We start from the raw sequence: 13482 nt of genomic DNA, 5'->3' as shown, positions 1-13482 counted from the left end.
ACATACACCAGTCTGTATATACTAAGACACGGACATACACCAGTCTGTATATAACCAAGACATGGACATACACCAGTCTGTATATAACAAAGACATGGACATACGCCAGTCTGTATATAACAAGACATGGACATACATCAGTCTGTATATAACAAGACATGGACATACAACAGTCTGTATATAACAAGACATGGGCATACACCAGTCTGTATATAACCAAGACATGGACATACACCAGTCTGTATATAACCAAGACATGGACATACACCAGTCTGTATATAACAAGACATGGGCATACACCAGTCTGTATATAACCAAGACATGGACATACACCAGTCTGTATATAACCAAGACACGGACATACGCCAGTCTGTATAAAACCAAGACATGGACATACACCAGTCTGTATATAACCAAGACACGGACATACACCAGTCTGCATATAACCAAGACACGGACATACACCAGTCTGTATATAACCAAGACACGGGCATACACCAGTCTGTATATAACCAAGACACGGACATACACCAGTCTGTATATAACCAAGACACGGGCATACACCAGTCTGTATATAACCAAGACACGGACATACACCAGTCTGTATATAACCAAGACACGGGCATACACCAGTCTGTATATAACCAAGACATGGACATACACCAGTCTGTATATAACCAAGACACGGAGCATACATCAGTCTGTATATAACCAAGACATGGACATACACCAGTCTGTATATAACCAAGACACGGAGCATACATCAGTCTGTATATAACCAAGACATGGACATACATCAATGGATTCTCATATCTCCTGACAGGCACAGCATCGTGTGCCAAGGTAATAAAGAGAGAAAACCCCAGAAGTTTCCAGTCTTGGCTTTGGACGGTTAGTGCTGAGCTGCTCACGTGAGATCTCTGCTCACTTAAAAGATGCCCGAGGTGACATGTGACATACACATGTGTATGTACAGTGCCTATGATGAGATAGACATGGGTATGTACAGTGCCAGGCGCAATAACTCTGCTGTGTTCCTTTTTTTCTTCTCTGCCAGAAAGAGTAAAACATCAGGTATGTAAGTGGCAGTTCCTGTCTGGGTTAGATCACAGTGTGACCCTCACCGATAAGAAATTACAACTATAAAACACTTTCCTTGCAGAAAATGGCTTCTGAGAGCAGGAAAGAGATAAAACGGGTCAATAGTTCATAGATTTTAGCTCTGGCATACTTCATTGAATGTGTCATTGAACAAAAACAATAAGGGCTCGTTCACAATAAGTGCGTTTTGCCCCTTTATCAAGCACAGGTGATTTTGAAAATCGCCCTCAAAAAGCTTGTGCAATGATTCCCACATCTGAGCGGTTTGTTTCCGATCCACTCAGGAAAGCGCTGCATGTACCATTTTTGAAGCGATTCTGCTTCAATGGAAGGTATAGGAAAAACGCGAAACGCTCACAAAATCGCTTTGTGCAGCGATTGCGTTCGCGTTTTTAAAGATAAATACATTGTATTTATTCTTTTCCGGGTCAAAGAGTTCACTTCCTGACTTGCGTCAGGGAGTGAAAAACCACAATTGCTCTGAAAAAGTGCTTATTGAAGCGCGTTACAAAAACCGAAGTGCCCACCCAAGCGCCAGGAGGAGAAAAAAAAACTCCTCCAAAAATGCCAAACGTGACCACTAAAGCAAACGGAATGCAATGTGAACAAGGCTACAAACAGTAAAAACTTAAAAAGTAGATTTAAATAAAAAATAAAACCGTGGAATATCTTACAGTCATTTTTAGGAGAAGGAGGATAGATACAATTGTTTAGCATGGAGTAGCATGAGCTGCTCTGGCTTACTGTGCAGGCGTGGCCGTACCGTGCCCAGGAGAGTATGGCCACGTCTCTGCATTAGCATGGAGTAGCATGAGCTGCTCTGGTTTACTGTGCAGGCGTGGCCGTACCGTGCCCAGGAGAGTATGGCCACGTCTCTGCATTAGCATGGAGTAGCATGAGCTGCTCTGGTTTACTGTGCAGGCGTGGCCGTACCGTGCCCAGGAGAGTATGGCCACGTCTCTGCATTAGCATGGAGTAGCATGAGCTGCTCTGGTTTACTGTGCAGGCGTGGCCGTACCGTGCCCAGGAGAGTATGGCCACGTCTCTGCAGTAGCACGGAGTTGCAAAGAGCTGCTCTGGCTTACTGTGCAGGCATGCCCGTACCGTGCCCAGGAAATTATGGCCATGTCTCTGCAGTAGCATGAGCTGCTCTAGCTTACTGTGCAGGCGTGGCTGTACCGTGCACAGGAAAGTATGGCCATGTCTCTGCAGTAGCATGGAGAAGCATGAGCTGCTCTGGCTTACTGGGCAGGCGTGGCCGTACCGTGCCCAGGAGAGTATGGCCACGTCTCTGCAGTAGCATGGAGTAACATGAGCTGTTCTGGCTTACTGCACAGGCGTGGTCGTACCGTGCCCTGGAGAGTATGGCCACGTCTCTGCAGTAGCACGGAGTAGCATGAGCTGTTCTGGCTTACTGCACAGGCGTGACTGTACCGTGCCCAGGAGAGTATCGCCACGTCTCTGCAGTAGCACGGTGTCGCATGAGCTACTCTGGCTTACTGCACAGGCGTGACTATACCGTGCCCAGGAGAGTATCGCCACGTCTCTGCAGTAGCACGGTGTCGCATGAGCTACTCTGGCTTACTGCACAGGCGTGACTATACCGTGCCCAGGAGAGTATGGCCACGTCTCTGCAGTAGCACGGAGAAGCATGAGCTGCTCTGGCTTACTGGGCAGGCGTGGCCGTACCGTGCCCAGGAGAGTATGGCCACGTCTCTGCAGTAGCATGGAGTAACATGAGCTGTTCTGGCTTACTGCACAGGCGTGGTCGTACCGTGCCCTGGAGAGTATGGCCATGTCTCTGCAGTAGCACGGAGTAGCATGAATGGCTCTGGCTTACTGCACAGGCGTGACTGTACCGTGCCCAGGAGAGTATCGCCACGTCTCTGCAGTTGCACAGAGTAGCATGAGCTGTTCTGGCTTACTGCACAGGCGTGACTGTACCGTGCCCAGGAGAGTATCGCCACGTCTCTGCAGTAGCACGGTGTCGCATGAGCTACTCTGGCTTACTGCATAGGCGTTGCCGTACCATGCCCTGGAGAGTATGGCCACGTCTCTGCAGTAGCACGGAGTAGCATGAGCTACTCTGGCTTACTGCATAGGCGTTGCCGTACCATGCCCTGGAGAGTATGGCCACGTCTCTGCAGTAGCACGGAGTAGCATGAGCTGCTCTGGCTTACTGTGTAGGCGTGGCCGTACCGTGCCCTGGAGAGTATGGCCACGTCTCTGCAGTAGCACGGAGTAGCATGAGCTGTTCTGGCTTACTGCACAGGCGTGACTGTACCGTGCCCAGGAGAGTATGGCCACGTCTCTGCAGTAGCACGGTGTCGCATGAGCTACTCTGGCTTACTGCATAGGCGTTGCCGTACCATGCCCTGGAGAGTATGGCCACGTCTCTGCAGTAGCACGGAGTAGCATGAGCTGCTCTGGCTTACTGTGTAGGCGTGACCGTACCGTGCCCAGGAGAGTATGGCCACATCTCTGCAGTAGCACGGAGTAGCATGAACGGCTCTGGCTTACTGCACAGGCGTGGCTGTACCTTGCCCAGGAGAGTATGGCCACGTCACTGCAGTAGCACAAAGTTGTTCATGCATGAGCTGCTATGGCTTCCTGCACAGGCGTGCTATTGACATAAATGTTCCGGGTGTCTGCCGCTCAAACAACGGTGGGGACCAGGAGGAAATGGGAAACCTCTGCAGGATCCAGAGGCGTCCCTCTTAGGTAAGTATGTTTTTTTTTGTTTTTTGTTCTTATTTTATATAGCCTCAGGTACACTTTAAAGAGGAACTTTACCCTGACCCTGAAAAAGCATGCAGATCAGAGGCGTTTGACTGGATTAGCCGCATGCTTGTTTCAGGTGTGTGACTCAGACACTACTGCAGCCAAAAAGATCAGCAGGACAGACAGGCACTCTGCATTGTTTCCAAGGAATTAAATATGGCAGCCTCCATATCCCATTAGGTGTCATTTAAAGCACACCTGAAGTGAGAGGGGTATGGAGGCTGCCATATTTATTTCCTACAATGCACATGGTCTGTCTGTCCTGCTGATCCTCTGCCTCTGTTACCTTTAGCCACAGACCCTGAAAAAGCATGCAGATCAGGTGCTCTGACTGCAGTGTGACTGCATTTGCCGCATGCTTGTTTTAAGGTTGTGATGCAGACACTACTGCAGCCAGTTCAGCAAAGCTGCCAGGCAACTGGTATTGTTTAACAGGGAATAAATATGGCAGCCTCCACATCCCCTCTCACTTCAGATGTCCTTTAGAGTTGCTTGTGCGATATCGTAGGAAATAGAAACACTTATAAGATGCAAATACAGAGAGTAGAGGCAAACTCCATGCAATGGTGTCCCTGTTGGAATGAAAGTCCCCAGAAATGCTACTCTTGAGCCACATGCCGTGCAGATGAATACACAAATAATGAATAAGGGAGAACTATGATAGAGAGAGAAGCAGCAGATCAGCAGACGAGGTCCAGCAATCCTTCGTGTGCGGTTATATCGGCCGCAGGAAGCTGGGTGCTTCATGTCTAGAGTGGCCAGAAGAGTCTGGACTGCATTCAAACAAACATTTTAAGAGTATTTTACAGCAGCTCCACAGCAATCCTGACATTTCAGCGGTGTTTGTAAAGCAGGGTGTGTAGAAATCCTGCGACATGTGTCCGCAAGCGATGCACCACACGACAGCGACAGCTTCTAACTTCCCTGACGGCGACTCTGCGCATCATACCTCATTGACCTCCGCTCATCATACCTCATTGACCTCCGCTCATCATACCTCATTGACCTCCGCGCATCCGACCTCATTGACCTCCGCGCATCCGACCTCATTGACCTCCGCGCATCATACCTCATTGACAAGTGCTGGAAAAATGTCACAAAGCTGAACGTGTGGAGATATCTTACACTGTAAACATCTCTGTCATGCTACATAGCTGTTCACACAGTACATAGAGCCATACACAGCCTCCCCCACCCCACAGAGCTAGCACTCTAAAGCCTTGTACATAGACAGCCATCTCAGCCGAGAGTGTAGCGTGTGTACAGGTACCCTGAGGTTTGCCAATCGGTCCATTTTTACCCTCCTTACCCCGTCCCCCCAGAGCCGTAGTTGCTCGGCCCAGCTGCTATATAGTGTGCAAGAGTAGGGAAGCTGGCATCTTTTTATAGATCCTTTTCAGGGAGGGCTTTGGTAAAGAATAAAGGAAATACTTAGAATTCCCCATGAGGAGATGGATTAGTCTAAAATCTGTCAGATGTCATATATTGAAAGCAACATGGGGAAAAAAAGTAAATTATATTGCATTTTATTCTGTAAACATAAGAAAAACATAGAGAAATGCACCCTGTATGTATTTAGAGAGTTTAGCCTGTCTAATTCCCCCTCATCTGTGACTAATCACTAGTGTAATTTGATCTCTCAGCTGTGTCAGCTGGTTGCCACAGCAGAGCAGCTAATTTGTAAACGCAGGATGTCACCCTATGTTTGGTTCCAGGAAAGTAGACACACTGTAGGTTTATTGCAGGATTTGTGTCCGCTGTAACAAATGCTTTTCTTTAAAGGTTATTATGCTGTTGGGTATTTTTTAGAAGTTATGAGTCCAGGCGCGCTTTAACCCAAAAACACTCACAATGCGATTTTAATAAGAGTGTAACAGCCTCATTAAATTGAGCGAGACGGCCTAAGTTCCTCACCAAAGTCCTCTCATTCAGGTATATATTGCTGACATACTGTGTAGTGATGTACCTGCAGTTTGGATGTTTATACGCAGGCTTTTTCAACCAGGGTTCCTAGAGTACTCTGCAGGGGTTCCATGGCTTTTTCCCCCCATCGTGGGGGGGGGGGGGGGGGGGGAGTATGATGGCGAGCACACTGTGATAGTGTCAAAAGAATCACTAAATTCTGTCAAAAGAATCACTAAATTGGGGGTAAAAATAATAATGAGCACATTAATAAAAAGCATAATGAGTAGCAGTGTAATAGGGGGTAGTGAAATAAACAGCCTCACCTACTTTTAAAGACCACGCCTCCTGCATAATAACTGCAGGGGTTCCTCAATATCAAAAATTGTGTGCAGGGGTTCCTTGAGATCCAAAAGTTATTTTCAGAGTTCCTTCAGGGTAAAAGGCTTGAGAAAGGCTGTTATAGGGACACTGAAGAATAGACAAGCCTGCAGATGATCTCAGCCATACATTGAGGGCCCTTTTCCACTAGCAATCGCAATCACAAATCACAAACGCCAGCGATTGCGATTGCGATTTTTCATTAATTGTGTTATGCGATTGCGATTTGCGATTTTCATTTGCATTGCATTATCATTGTAAAAATCGCTCCAGCAAGCGATTGCGATTTGCGATTAGCGATTTCCAAATCGAATCACTGTAGTGGAAAATACTTCTCGTGATTTCTATGATAAAGTAACAACTCTAGCGATTTAAAAATCACTAGCGATTTGCGATTTTGCGATTCAGCAATCACAATCGCTCTAGTGGAAAAGGGCCCTTAGTGATTCTTCAGTTCAATAGACCATTAGATACAGTTTTGGCTGTTTGATAAATGAGAAGGCCTGAAAATCGGACTTCTGTCGATCGATTGGATGGAAAATTTCAGTCGTCTGCGTAGGAATCAGCTTTGGTTTTGGCATCTTTAGACCGGTCTACTGCTTGTGACCGTGCGCTTTTACATCACTTTCACATCACTCTCATTGCAACTTGAGACAAAAGGGATTGCCCATTGTAACATCTTTCCCCACCCTGATTAACATTCTGATATTTATCACAGGTGGGGACATATTTATTGCTGGCAGGTGCAGCTCTGTGGAATGTTTGCTTACTGAGGATTCCAAAGCCAGTACAAAATATATCTGGTCGCCCTGAATGAATAGCCTAGGCTAAGCATCACTGGGAGGGCATGGCTACATTCTAATAAACAGCAATATACAGCTATAGTAAGTGTTTCTGATGCTGAAACCAGGAAAATATATATAAAAGTGGGTATCGTTAATAATTTTCTGGGTCACTACAGGGCCTCTTTAAAGGGTACCCGAGGTGATGTGACATGATGAGATAGACATGGGTATGTACAGTGCCTAGCACACAAATAACTATGCTGTGTTCCTTTTTTTTCTTTCTGTGCCTGAAAGAGTTAAATATCAGGTATGTAAGTGGCTGACTCAGTCCTGACTCAGACAGGAAGTGACTACAGTGTGACCTTCACTGATAAGAAATTCCATCTATAAAATGCTTTCCTAGCAGAAAATGGCTTCGGAGAGCAAGAAAGAGATAAAAAGGGTCAATAGTTCACAGATTTTTAGCTCTGGCATACTTCATACTATTCTAATGTGTTCTGGCTTACTGCAGCACTTTCTGCTATCACAGTCTCTGTAATAAATCAATGTATCTTTCCCCTGTCAGACTTGTCAGCCTGTGTCTGGAAGGCTGCCAAGTTCTTCAGTGTTGTGGTTCTGCTATGAACTCCCCCTTCCAGGCCCCTCTGTGCACACTGTCTGTGTATTGTTTAGATTAGAGCAGCTTCTCTCTTCTCTCTTATCTTTTACAAGCTGGATAAATCGTCCTCTGAGCTGGCTGGGCTTTCACATACTGAGAAATTTCTTCCTGCAAAGCTGTTTGCAGGAAGAAAAGAGCAGCCTGAAACTTCAGTGCATGAGAGCAGAAGGGGGAAAGAAACACACAATGATCTCTTGAGATACAAAAGGAAGGGTGTATACAGCCTGCTTGTGTATGGATGTATTTTCTATGTGTGGACATACTGTACATCAACCTACTTCCTGTTTTGGTGGCCATTTTGTTTGTTTATAAACAAACTTTTTAAAACAGTTTTTAACCACTTTTAATGCGGCGGGGAGCGGCGAAATTGTGACAGAGGGTAATAGGAGATGTCCCCTAAAGCACTGGTATGTTTACTTTTGTGCGATTTTAACAATACAGATTCTCTTTAATGAAGTCTGGTGGCTTAAAGAGAGAGTCTGAAGCTATCCCGCGGCTTAACGGGGGTCCCTGTCCCCCCAAACCCCCTCCGTAATGCGGGGGAGCGCTTCCTGGTTGGGGCAGGGCTAACCGCCGCAGCCCTGCTCCACGCGCGTCTGTCAGCGCGTATCTCCGCCTCTCCCCCGCCCCTCTCAGTCTTCCTTCACTGAGAGGGGCGGGGGAGAGGCGGCGATGCGCGTCTGATAGACGCGACTGCAGGCAGGGCTGCAGCCGTTAGCCCTGCCTCCAGGAAGAGAAAATCAGCGACCAACTTTCCGACCAACTGTTGCGGGGGGTGGGTTGGGGGTGAAGGGACCCCCGTTTAGCCGCGGGATAGTGGCGTTTTAGCAGGGGCACACGTGCCCCTGCTATATTTGAGAGCTGAAGCGAGATTTAGTCTCGCTTCAGTGTCTCTTTAAGGGCTGTGCTTGCTGGACTTTTTTTTTAAACACTTTTTCATGCGACCTTTTTACCGCATGAATAATGGCTGTTTCCGCATCTTTTTTTTCCCGCATGCGGAAAACATGCGGAAAATATTAGTGAATGTGGAAAAAATGCGGAGTTTACCGCTGGCGGGAATATAGCGGTAACATTTTGCGGAAAATTTGGCTCTTTGTGAATAGAGCCCAATGTGTGCAAGAGGCCGAAGTGTGTGGACCACTAGGCAAATCGACTTTCTATCAACCATCCTGAAGTCGATCACCCAATAAAGCTAATCACTTTGTCAATGGAATCAATTGCTAGATGTATGGATACGTTTAGCTACACTTGGGAAGCTTCTATTGCACTCTCCCCTGTTTCCCTGTGTGATGGGCTGCTGCTGTATGCACAGTCTGTGTCTCTCCCCCAGTGAGCTCAGCTACTTACTGTGAGCATGTGGCTGGCTTCTGCTGCTGGAAGAGGCAGAGGGGAGACTGGCTGTAGCCAGACTACACGTGCAGGAGACGACTTACTCAAAGCTACCCGCCCTTTCACATCAAATTCACGCCCCCTGCCAGTGATTGGCCAGGGGGCTAAGGGGATTATTGTGACAGAGTCAGCCTCAGCCCATGGGGATAGCTGCAGGCTCAGCTAGAGGATGTCCTGCCCCTTGGCCAATGATGTCCCAGTTTCTTGTTTCCTCTGTTTTGGCCCCGCCCCCACATTCAGCAATCGTCTGCAAGCAGTGAGAGAGAAGGAGGAGGTGTGTGTGGAGGCATCAGGATCCTTATGTAAGTGGCTGGCTGACTACAGGGAAGGAAAGGGCATTCCCAGCAATGAATGCTAGTTGCTGTGGATAGATGTCCATGGAAGCCCTGTATAGACAATGCTCTGCTGTGCTTACAGAGCACTGCCTATACAGGGCTTCCCCAGCTACTGTGTATTGCTGGGAATACCCTTGCCAGGCACACAGCTCCTGACTGCTGCTGGGGTGAGAAATCTTCTGCTGTGTCTTGTATTTGTGCCTCTTTGCTGCAGCTCACATTTCACTGGCAGCCAATAGAGAGGCTGCAGCAGGGAGATCACACAGACAGTGCTGCCAACCCTCTGTATACTTAAGGGGCGGTTCACACGGATGCTTGGCGACGTCTACCGCCAAGCGTTCGGGACCCATCGGCTAAACGGGAGCGTTTAGCATTGCGCGGTTACTGTCGATTACATAAACGTGGCGCTCCAATCCTGATTTAACGTGTCATTTCGGCTGTCCCTAGAAGCCACATTGGACGGCTAGCCGGCGTGGCTTCATGTCAAACGCCGATTGCGACGATCTCCGTACTGCCGCCACCGAACGAGTCATCGCAGGACGACGCAACTTCCTGTCCGCCCCAATGCCGCCTGCCGTCTGTGTGAACCGGCCCTAAAGGAGTTATCAGGCAATCTAAATACAATAAGTGCTACTTACCCAGTAGTTATGCGCCTGTGCAGTCCGCTCCGGCCCACGTGGCAGTGATTGACAGCGATGCTAGCGCAGGTGCAGTAAAGGCCGACCTGGAGGTCGGCCTGACGTCATCGCCGAGGACCGGGAGCAAGCTGCGGCAAGGGACATGCTGGGAGCTTGGGGCTGGAGGAAGCCCCCGGGTAAGTAGCACTTATTTTCTTTAGATTACCTGATAACTCCTTTAAAGCGGACCTAAAGAAATCTACTTACCTGGGGCTTCTGCCAGCCCTCTGCAGCCATCCTGTGCCCGCGCATACCTGGAATGATCCTCCGCTCCCCCACGGCTCAATTTCTCTTTCATTGGTTGCATCTACTGCGCCTGCGCGGCCCTGGCTGCACACGTCCTTGTTTGCACTCCTGCTTTCGGGAGCATTCAGCACAGGCACAGTAGAGATTTCCTCCCTCGTACTGCGCCTGCGCGTCCCTGGCTGCACACGTCCTTGTTTGCGCTGCTGCTTCCGGGAGCATTCAGCACAGGCACAGTAGAGATTTCCTCCCTCGTACTGCGCCTGCGCGTCCCTGGCTGCACACGTCCTTGTTTGCGCTGCTGCTTCCCGGAGCATCCAGCACAGGCACAGTAGAGATTTCCTCCCTCGTACTGCGCCTGCGCGTCCCTGGCTGCACACGTCCTTGTTTGCGCTCCTGCTTCCGGGAGCATTCAGCACAGGCACAGTAGAGATTTCCTCCCTCGTACTGCGCCTGCGCGTCCCTGGCTGCACACGTCCTTGTTTGCGCTCCTGCTTCCGGGAGCATTTAGCACAGGCACAGTAGAGATTTCCTCCCTCGTACTGCGCCTGCGCGTCCCTGGCTGCACACGTCCTTGTTTGCAGTCCTGCTTCCGGGAGCATCCAGCACAGGCACAGTAGAGATTTCCTCCCTCGTACTGCGCCTGCGCGTCCCTGGCTGCACACGTCCTTGTTTGCGCTCCTGCTTCCGGGAGCATTCAGCACAGGCACAGTAGAGATTTCCTCCCTCGTACTGCGCCTGCGCATCCCTGGCTGCACACGTCCTTGTTTGCGCTCCTGCTTCCGGGAGCATCCAGCACAGGCACAGTAGAGATTTCCTCCCTCGTACTGCGCCTGCGCGTCCCTGGCTGCACACGTCCTTGTTTGCGCTGCTGCTTCCGGGAGCATTCAGCACAGGCACAGTAGAGATTTCCTCCCTCGTACTGCGCCTGCGCGTCCCTGGCTGCACACGTCCTTGTTTGCGCTCCTGCTTCCGGGAGCATTTAGCACAGGCACAGTAGAGATTTCCTCCCTCGTACTGCGCCTGCGCGTCCCTGGCTGCACACGTCCTTGTTTGCACTCCTGCTTCCGGGAGCATTCAGCACAGGCACAGTAGAGATTTCCTCCCTCGTATTGCGCCTGCGCGTCCCTGGCTGCACACGTCCTTGTTTGCACTCCTGCTTCCGGGAGCATTCAGCACAGGCACAGTAGAGATTTCCTCCCTCGTACTGCGCCTGCGCGTCCCTGGCTGCACACGTCCTTGTTTGCGCTCCTGCTTCCGGGAGCATCCAGCACAGGCACAGTAGAGATTTCCTGCCTTGTACTGCGCCTGCGCAGGACGCTTCCGGCAACAACGGGAACACAAACGACGCCACGCAGGCGCAGTGGACGTTGGCTGGCAGAAGCCCCAGGTAAGTGAAACTTTTTTTCTCTTTTAGGTCCACTAAGTAACATTGTAAACTTAAAAACGTCTCCTGGGGGTATTTACCTTGGGAGGGGGAGGCCTCTGGATGCTAACGAGGCTTCCCCATTCTCCATCCCTCGGTGGCAGCGCCCACCCCCCTGAAACCACAGATGACATCTGATGACTGATTACTCGCAATATTTACGTTACCCGGCTCCAGGGCAGGTGCAGTAGTGGCTTTCTGATGGGCTCAGGTGGAAATAACCAAGCTCTATCAGGTCCACTGTACTGCGCAGGCGACTTTTGCCTGTGTAGTACAGTGGACCCAATGGGGCTCAGCTAGTACAAGCAGGGAGCCACTACTGCGCCTGCCCTGGGGCCGGGGAAGGTAAATATTTACATAGCTGCCGTTCAGGAGCTTCTAGCGCTGCCGGAGGAGAATGGGAAGCCTCTTTAGGACCCTGAGGCTTCCCCCCCCCCCCCACCCTCTTTAGGTGCCCATACATCAGGCGATGATCTGCAGATTTGACCAAGAGACAAATCTCTCTCTGATCGGAGAGAGATCGGTCAGCTGCCCATACACCTCAGGCTGATTCCTGATCAATTTCAGCATGAAATGGCTCGGGAATCCTCCGCAGGCGCCATCTCGACTCTGTTTCTGAATGTAGAAATGTAGATGTGTGCGTTTATACATTATACTGTGTCACGGTGCCCACTCATCTTCCGAATCGGTTGCTCTACCGTTAGCCGCATACACGGTGCCTGCATGGAGCTCGGGTGACGTTGCGCACGCTCCAGTGGTGTGTATGGGGCTAATGGAAAAGCGGCGGATTCGGATGACGGATGGGCATCGCAATACCGGGGCTGTGGAATCCGTACAAAAGTCATCCGACTCCTCAGTTTAGGATTCCACTGACTCCGACTCCTCTAATTTTCATATTACTATCTTGTTGATTGAAAGTGTATGACATAAAATGCATTCCCTCATTGCCAATGCTTTGGAATTTTAACCCTCCTGGCGGTTTGACAAAATCCGCCAGGGGGCAGCAAATACGTTTTTTTTTTTAATTTTTTTTTTTTTTTCATGTAGCGAGACGAGGTCTCGCTACATGATAGCCGCTGCTCAGCGGCATCCCCCCAGCCCCTCCGATCGCCGCCGGCGATCGGAGATCAAGAGATCCCGTTCAAAGAACGGGATCTCTTGAAGGGCTTCCCCCGTCGCCATGGCGACGGGGCGGGATGACGTCACCGACGTCGTGACGTCAAAGGGGACTCCGATCCACCCCACGGCGCTGCCTGGCACTGATTGGCCAGGCAGCGCACGGGGTCGGGGGGGGAGGCTGCGGCGCGACGGGTAGCGGCGGATCGGCGGGTAGCGGCGGCGATCGGACACTGCACGCAGCTAGCAAAGTGCTAGCTGCGTGCAGGAAAAAAAAAATTATGCAAATCGGCCCAGCGGGGCCTGAGCGGTGCCTCCCGGCGGCTTACCCCGAGCTCAGCTCGGGCTTACCGCCAGGAGGGTTAAAGGAAAACTGAAGTGAGAGGGATCTGGAGGCTGCCATATTTATTCCCTTTTAAACAATACCAGTTACCTGGCTATACTGTTGATCCTCTGCATCTAATACCCTGAATAAGCATAAGCAGGTGTTTCTGACATTATTGTAAGATCTGACAAGATTAGCTGCATGCTTGTTTCTGGTGTTATTCAGACACTACTACAGCCAAATATATCTGTGGGGTTGCCAGGCAACCGGTATTGTTTAAAAGGAAATAAATATGGCAGCCTCCATGTTCTTCTCACCTGAGTTGTTTTTAAAAGCTATATTAAGATGGCATTTGCTTTTGGG

The 13482-nt window shown here is 49.9% G+C and overlaps 1 pseudogene; it reads left to right on the top strand.

The window, feature by feature from the left end:
- Window positions 1–387: 387 nt before the first annotated feature.
- The window catches only part of LOC137541081 (pyrroline-5-carboxylate reductase 1-like), a 46978-nt pseudogene continuing 33883 nt past the window's right edge, over window positions 388–13482 (top strand).

This window comes from Hyperolius riggenbachi, chromosome 12, assembly GCF_040937935.1.
Source record: "Hyperolius riggenbachi isolate aHypRig1 chromosome 12, aHypRig1.pri, whole genome shotgun sequence".
Classification (NCBI taxonomy): domain Eukaryota; kingdom Metazoa; phylum Chordata; class Amphibia; order Anura; family Hyperoliidae; genus Hyperolius; species Hyperolius riggenbachi.
This window is presented reverse-complemented; position numbering and strand designations above follow the sequence as displayed.